Genomic DNA, 8,674 nt, shown 5'->3' on the forward strand with positions numbered 1-8,674 from the left:
TTATAAATTTAATTTAATTAAAAATAATAAATTAAAAATTATAGCCTTATAATTTTTTTAGGGCCCGTTTGTTTTTAGAGATAGAATAGAGGGGATTGATAGTGAGGGGATTAATAATGAGGAGACTGTTAGTGAGGAGACTGCTAGTGAGGGGATTAAGAAAAATGTGTTTGTTTAATAACCAGTGGACTAGTGATAGTTCATGTTTGTTTTGAGAGATATGGATGGGATTAACCATATAAAATTACACAAATACCCTTGTTGTATTAGTATTAAATTTAAGCTTATACCAACTAATAAATACATTACTCAATTAAACTATTCAAAAATTAAAATTAAAATTAAATAATTAAAAATAATAAAAAATTCAACTATTAATCTTTTATTATTATTATTATTATTATTATTATTATTATTATTATTATTATTAAAAAAGAAACCAACCAATGGTTTTTCCAAAACCAACCCATGGTTTTGAAAAAGTGTTGAAAACATTAAGAAAAAGATGGTGCCTGTCACTCTGTGACTTCATCTATGTAAGCCCGACGATGACGCTTTGACTTTATCCATGTAAGGCCGACATTGACGAAAAACAAGATCAAGATCATCAACCTTAATGAGAACGATGATGTTGCTTCATTCGGGTATGATTTTTTTTTTTTTCTTGCAAATTTATGGGTTTGTGGATGAAAACGATGATGTTGTCTCATTTGAGCCAATTTTCTGTAAATTTCTAGGTTTGTTGATATTTTCTGAAGATCGAAGGAAGAAATAATGATGGCTTCATTTGGGTATGATTTTTTTTTTCTTGCAAATTTTTGGGTTTGTGGGTTTGTGGATGTTGTGGATCAGAACAACAATGTTGCCTCATTTGAGCCAATTTTCTGTAAATTTCTAAGTTTGTTAATATTTTCTAGAGATGGAAGGAACATTTTTGTGGGCAAAATCGCCATTCACACTCTAATACCAACGGCTTAATTTCTAATACCAAGTCCTCTGCACCTTTGTTAATCCCCTCGTTGGGGGGGATTCAGAGTCCGAACAGATTACTACTCCAGTGGCTATTTTGCAAACAAAAATGATATTGTGAATCCAACCTCACCACTAATCCTAATCCCAAGCCTCAACTCAGAAAACAAACGGGCCCTTAGTGTTGTTAAAAAATTAAATTTATATATTAAATAAAATTATTTTTTTAGTGTTGTTAATTTAAAATTATATAAAAGATAAAAATTATAAATTATAAATTTAATCTAATTGAAAATAATAAATTAAAAAATTATGGCCTTATAAATTAAAACATTTTAATGTTGTTAAATTATAAATTATAGATTACAAATTTAAAATTATATATTAAATAATAATAATAATAAATTACAAAGGTAAAATAGTCTTTGGAACATTTATCCTTATTTAGTCCTTCCAACCAAACATTGGATTTACTAAAAATAGTCTAATCCAGACATCTAATCCCATGACTAAACGAATATAGGATACAAATCCAGTCTAACCAAATAGTTCGGGGACAATGTATCCCAGGACTAACAGTCCGATGAATTACAATCCCCCCTTATCCAATCCATCCAAACAAACACACCCAAAGATATTTTTATTCACTTTATATACCCTACTTGGAACGGCGTCGTACTTTAGCAAAATGGTGGTGGTCGTGATTTGCTTGAATATTGGTTCCAGACGGCCCACATCATCGTATTATTATTATTATTATTATTATTATTATTATTATTATTATTATTATTATTATTATTTTGGGTACAACAGAAATAACTAGGTTTAATTTTGATATTTGTAATTGTTAGTACATATTATATAATATACATTAGCTAGCTGTAAGCCGTAAAGGAATTAAAGTTCATTATTATGTCTACATAATGCATAGCTTTAATTATGTGGTCTATTTCTTCTTTCGGTTCTCCTCTCTATAAATGAGAATCATCACCTTGTAAATAATATACTGAATATAACAAACACACTTCATTCAGTCTCTCTCTTTCTCTGTCTCTCTCTCTACCAAACTTACATGGTATCAGAGGCCAGTTCTACACTCCTGGCATTTTTTGTTTTTGGTGCTTAGTCTCGTACACAGTGGCACTACACCATCCTGCTCAGAATCACTTCACGATTCCAACGGCACCACCCCCATCACCAGAATCGTCGTCACGCGCCACTTTTGTGTTTGGCGCATCTCAACTTCCACCGCCACTCGCACACGCGCCATTCACGTGCTCTTCCGTTGCTTGCTCACGTCAGCATCTAACATCAGCCCTGCGCTTGTGTGCGCCGCACCTTACGTGCGCCGTTTTGCTATTTTGCACCCTTGTGCGCCACTCTGCTTCTATACGCCCCGCGTACGTCGTTTTGCTAATTTGCACCCACTGCACCGTTCTGCTTCCGTGCGTCCCGCCTGCATCATTTTGCTAATTTGCACCCGCGTGCGCCATTCTGCTTCTGTGCGCTGTTTTGCTATTTTGCACCCTTGTGCGCCGCTGACATCATTTCCCCTCTGCTAACGTCATCTCTGCATAGCAGCCCCTTTTCTAACTATTTTCGATCTTTCGGACTCACTGGTACACTTTGTTTTACCAAATTTTGCTCCTACAGGCCTGCTCCTATATATTTAGTCCTACTCCACTTTTAATATGGATCACCATGATACCTCCCATCCAATTTCTGTTATCACCGGGGATGTGACCAAACCGGTGAAAGAGGATGCTGAATCACTGCCACATATGCAAACCGACTCGAAAACTAGGACAGTAAAAACTACCAGATTATTACTTAGCTTCGGAATACCTCTGTTTCCTTTATTAGTCTTCAGTTTGGCCATTTTCAACTTGACTATGTTTCCAATCCTGCTAAAGACATTTGGGATTTTTTGAGAGATCGATACCAGACTACCGGTCTTGCCCATCAGTATCAACTTCAAAGTCAACTTCACCGCATGCGCCAAGAATCCAGTCAGTCTATCAATGACTTTCTTTCTCAAATGTATTCTGTTTGGGACCAGCTTGCTCTCTCAAAACCGGCATGGCCTCACCGAGAAGATGCTACTTTATTTACTACCTATCGTAATCAGCAGCAGTTGGTCCACTTTCTCATGGCTCTCACTCCCTCTTTTGAGCCCGTACGTGCCTCTCTTATTCATCGCCTTCCATTGCCTACTCTTGAACAGGCTATTTTCTGAGCAGTTATCTAAGGAGACTCATCTTGGTACTCTCCGAACTCATTATGTGGACTCTGTTCTTGCCACTCCTTAGTCACGGTCCTCGCTAACCCAACGGACCACCTCTTGCATCTATTGTTAGAATCAAGGCCTTCCTTTTACTCATCTTGTGGTTCATTGCCCTGTCCGATCCTGTCGATATTGCAACAAACTTGGTCCTGGTCATCTGCAGCAGGATTGTTTTCATAATCCATCCCGGTCATCTTCCACTAGCCACTCTTCTCGCAGTGGCTCTTCTAGGGAGAGCTCTCATCGTCAGTTTAATCGCACTGTTGCTGCTATCTTTGAGGATTTCTTTGAGTCTCCTGCTCGGTCTGCCCCTATTTTTTCTCAAACTGATGTTGAGGCCATGTTCAAACAACTTCTTTCCACCGCTGGTACAGCTCCTCCTACTGCTTTGTCTGTGACTCCAGGTAACTCTTCTTGGTATTTTGACACTGCTTGTTGTAATCATATGACTTCCAGCTCTACTATATTTTCCTTCATCTCTCCCTCTACTCATCTTCCCTCCATTCATACTGCTGATGGTTCTCTCATGTATGTCAGTCATGTTGGGACTGTTTCCACATCTCAGTTATCTTTACCTTAAGTTTATCATATCCCTGCTCTAACCTTAAACCTTATCTTTATTAGTCAATTATGTGAGCTTGGTCTAATCGTCACATTTTTTACTAATGGTTGTTTGGTGCAGGACCCTCAGACGGGACAGACTATTGGGATCGGCCGTAAGCATGGACGTCTCTATGAACTCATTCAACTTCATGTTTCGGACTCCCCACAGATCGTTGCTCCTGCATCTGCTTCCTCTTTATCTCATTTTCATCTTTGGCATTGTGGCTTAGGACATCTTTCTGTTAGTCGCTTAAAGTCTTTGGTTTCTAGTGGTCAATTGGGTCAGGTACTTCAAGATACTTTTGATTGTATACCCTGTCAACTTGCAAAACAACCTGCTTTATCATTCAATAAAAGTATTTCTGTTTCCCGTGCTCCTTTTGATCTCATACATTCGGATATTTGGGGCCCATCCCCTACTACTACCATGGGGGAATCTCGTTATTTTGTTGTTTTTATTGATGATTATTCACGGTTTACTTGGTTTTTTCTCATGAAAACTCGGTTTGAGCTTAAACATCTTTATTATAGCTTTGCCAAAATGGTCCACACCCAATTTTCCAAAACCATTAAAAATTTTCGCTCTGACAATGCTATGGAATATCGAGATACCAATTTCCTTTCCTTTCTTCAAAGTCATGGTACTCAGCTTCATCGTTCCTGTGCTGGCACGTCCCAACAAAATGGACGTGCTGAACGGAAACATAGGCATATTCTTGACACTACTCGCACTCTCCTTTTCTCGTCTTCCTGCCCTGAAAACTTTTGGGGGGAAGCTGCCCTTACTGCTGTGTACACTATCAATTGTGTTCCTTTCCCTGTCATCCATAATCAAACTCCCTTTGAATGTCTGCATGGCACTCCCCCTCCATACACCAATCTTTAGGTTTTTGGCTCTGCCTGCTTTGTTCTGCTTCAATCCCATGAACACACCAAGCTTGAACCTCGTTCTCGTCTTTGCTGCTTTCTTGGATATGGGATTGAACATAAAGGCTTTCGCCGTTGGGATCCTCTCTCTAAGCGTCTTCGTATCTCCCGCCATGTAGTTTTCTGGGAGCACAAAATGTTTTCCTCTCTCTCCTCATTTCACTTACCCGCACTCTCCACTCCGGTCATCTTTACTAATCCTTCCCCAGATCTCTTCTCTAGTAACTTTGATACAGGTTCCTCCTTCATCGAGACGCCCTTGTTGATCCCTAATCCCGGCCAGACTGTTCTCCCTGATGGTCCACCTCTCCTTGCACCTTCTAGCCCGTCTCTTCCTTCTTCGCCAACTCTTCCCGATCCTTCCATGGGTCGGCCGCACTGAACTCAACCACCTATTCATCTTCGTGATTATATTGTTGGGTTTGCTGCCTTTTCTACTTATGAACCTACCTCTTATCGTGAGGCTTGTACTAATCCTCTTTGGCAACAGGCTATGACCGATGAACTTCAAGCTTTGGACAAAATTCATACTTGGGATGTTGCTGATCTTCCTCCTGGCAAGACTGCAATTGGCTGCAAATGGGTCTACAAAAGCAAGACTCATTCTGATGGCTCTATTGAGCACTACAAAGCTCGTCTTGTTGCCAAGGGTTTCAACCAGGAATATGGCATTGATTATGAGGAGACCTTCTCCCCTGTTGCTCGACTTACCTCTGTTCGCAGTTTTCTTGCTGTTGCTGCTGCTCGCCACTGGGAGCTCTTTCAGATGGATGTCAAGAATGCCTTCCTTAATGGTAATCGTCTTGAGGAGGTTTACATGCAACCTCCACCTTGGTCTACTTATCCCACTCACAAGGTTTGCAAACTACAACGGGCCCTCTATGGTCTCAAGCAGGCACCCCGCGCTTGGTTTGCTAAGTTCAATTTTATCATTCATGACTTCGAGTTCACCTCTAGCTCCTATGACTCTGCTTTATTTATACGGACTACTCCTCATGGTACCACTCTTCTCCTTCTTTATATGGATGATATGATTATCACTGGTAATGATGCAGCTGGTATTTTTCACCTCAAACGTTTTCTACAACATCAGTTTGAGATGAAGGACCTTGGTACTCTTAACTACTTATTAGGCCTTGAAGTCTCCCATGATTCTACTGGTTCCTATTTGTCCCATGCCAAATATGCATCCGATCTTCTGGCCCGTACTGGTCTTACCGATTGCAAAACTACCTCTACTCCAGTTGATCCTCAGATTCGTCTTACTCCTCTCGATGGGGATCTCCTCTCTGATGCTACTCTTTATCGCTAGCTAGTTAGTAGTCTTGTCTATCTCATTGTGACTCGTCCTGACATTGCCTATGTTGTTCACATTGTTAGTCAGTATATGTCGACTCCTCACACTCCCCACTATACTGCTCTACTCTGCATCCTTCGCTACCTCAAAGGCACTCTATTCCATGGCCTTCACTACTCTGCTTCCTCTTCTCTTGAACTATGTGCCTTTTCTGATGCTGATTGGGCTAGGGATCCTACGGATCAACGCTCCACCACGGGTTTCTGTTTCTTCTTGGGGGATTCTCTTCTTACTTGGCACAGCAAGAAACAATCCCTCAATGCCCGCTCCAGTACCGAAGCTGAATACCGAGCTCTTGCTGATACTACTTAGGAGCTTCTCTGGCTTTGCTGGCTCCTTGCTGATATGGGTGTTTCTTCTTCTAGCGCTACCTCTCTCTATTATGACAATCAGAGTGCCATTCAGATTGCTCACAATGATGTTTTTCATGATCGCACCAAGCATATTGAGATTGATTGTCATTTCATTCGACAACATGTTACACGTGGTGCTGTTTTTCTTCTCCCTATTGCTTCTGCCAATCAACCTGCTGATATTTTCACCAAGGTTCATCCTCATGGGCGCTTCAGTGATCTCATTTCCAAACTCAACTTGGTGGATGCCTACCCTCCTTGAGTTTGCGGAGGGATGTTAGTATATGTTATATAATATACATTAGCAAGTTGTAAGCTATAAAGGAATTAAAGTTCATTATTATGTCCACATAGTGCATAGCTTTAATTATGTTGTCTATTTCTTCTTTCGGTTCTTCTCTCTATAAATGAGAATCATCACCTTGTAAACAATATACTGAATATAACAAACACACTTCATTCAGTCTCTCTCTCTGTCTCTCTCTTTACCAAACTTATAGTAATTACACAATATGAGTCAAAGGAACTTTATATTACACAAAATTGAACTCATTACATTTATGGATGACAATTTTTTCCTGTAGAGTTTTTCCCGCTCTCAATAAAGAAGTTTGGCTTCGACAAATTTTGCTCACATGCTCTCATTTTTATTATATTTATTAAATATATTTATATATAAAATGACTTTTCTCTAGTTCAAGCGTTATTTAGACACATAGAGTCTATCATAAATCTTACTTCGATCATTCAATCGTTCATTCTTTAAATTACCTTGTGTAGATCATCTATCAAAAATAAAAATAAAAATGTCAATATGATATACATAACTACATAATTTTATTACATTTACTTTCAAAAATATATACTATTTATTTTCAAAATTATTCATATCCTTCAATTTTTTCTAAGAAAAATATAATATAATTATATAATTATTGATAGAGACTAGGGCAAGGGTGACTTGGGCGTTGCCATTGCACTCACTTTTCAAACCTTCTATAATTTCATATGACTCATGTTCTGCAAAGATAAAAGCATTCTACATTAAACAAGCACTAATATTTAAAACTACATAATCTCTTTGGCAAAATGGTTATTCATTAGGATTTGATTGGCTCAGCTTTGGGACAGGAAACTCCCCTTCTTGCACTAATACAATAGAATCAATTACATGTTGTCAATTAAGTAGTTTCACAATGATTGATAAATGTTCAATATATTGATGACATACATATATCAGTAAAATTTTCTATTTGTATTTCATTAGTTGAAATTTGATCAAATCTGTTTTAAATTTCTCCCAATTTCTCAACAACACCAATGGCAGATAAATATAGAAGATGATATTTGTGTTTTGCTACTGATGATGATTGTACATTCTATTTAAAATATTGTTCCAAATTACCATGAGGCTTACCTTCTAATAGTGGTTGTTTCTTGTTTATATTGTGATTGGTGCTAAATTTTACCTTTTGTATTGAAGAGTTCTAAAGTATTTTATGTCCATCATCAGGCACCTTTAAATTGACACTTCAATTTTCAGAAGATTATCCAAATAAGCCACCAACAGTGCGCTTTGTTTCTCAAATGTTCCATCCAAATAGTAATTTGGAAGCATGAACCACACCTTCTGCTCTTTTTATTTTCAAGTTCTGAAGTAATTTTAAACTTGCACTTGCTGCACCTGCTTATAATGTTCTCAGTAATTTTCGTTTTCTAACTATATCACTAGTGTCTATTTTATCCTCATTTCTTGTCAACTTTGTTGTCCATTAGTGTGTACACTACGGTTGTAGAACATTATGTTTATTCATTTATGTTGCTATATTGTGTTTGTTGACATGCTTTTATATAGACCGGAAATAGTGATGCTTTACTATCCTTAAAAAACTTTTCTTTGCATTTTTAATGTGCAGGAAACTTGCCCTTGCTAATGATAATCCCCACTTTGAATTTAAGGGTTGTAAAAGGAGGTTTGGAGGAAAAACTACTATTTGGTTATTAAAGCTTTGTGCAAACTTTCACTTCTCTAAGGGCACAAAAAATAATATAAATAAAAATTTACACACATTTTCACTTATCATTGCTGGTGTGGTCTTTGCCCCTACCAGTCCCAGGTATATGTAGTCCCCTGTTCCACTCATACCAGGTAGTTACTGGGCACAAGCCCTATGGGTGCCC

The sequence above is a fragment of the Camellia sinensis genome, chromosome 6 (assembly GCF_055761805.1).
Source record: "Camellia sinensis isolate YWXY chromosome 6, ASM5576180v1, whole genome shotgun sequence".
Lineage (NCBI taxonomy): Eukaryota > Viridiplantae > Streptophyta > Magnoliopsida > Ericales > Theaceae > Camellia > Camellia sinensis.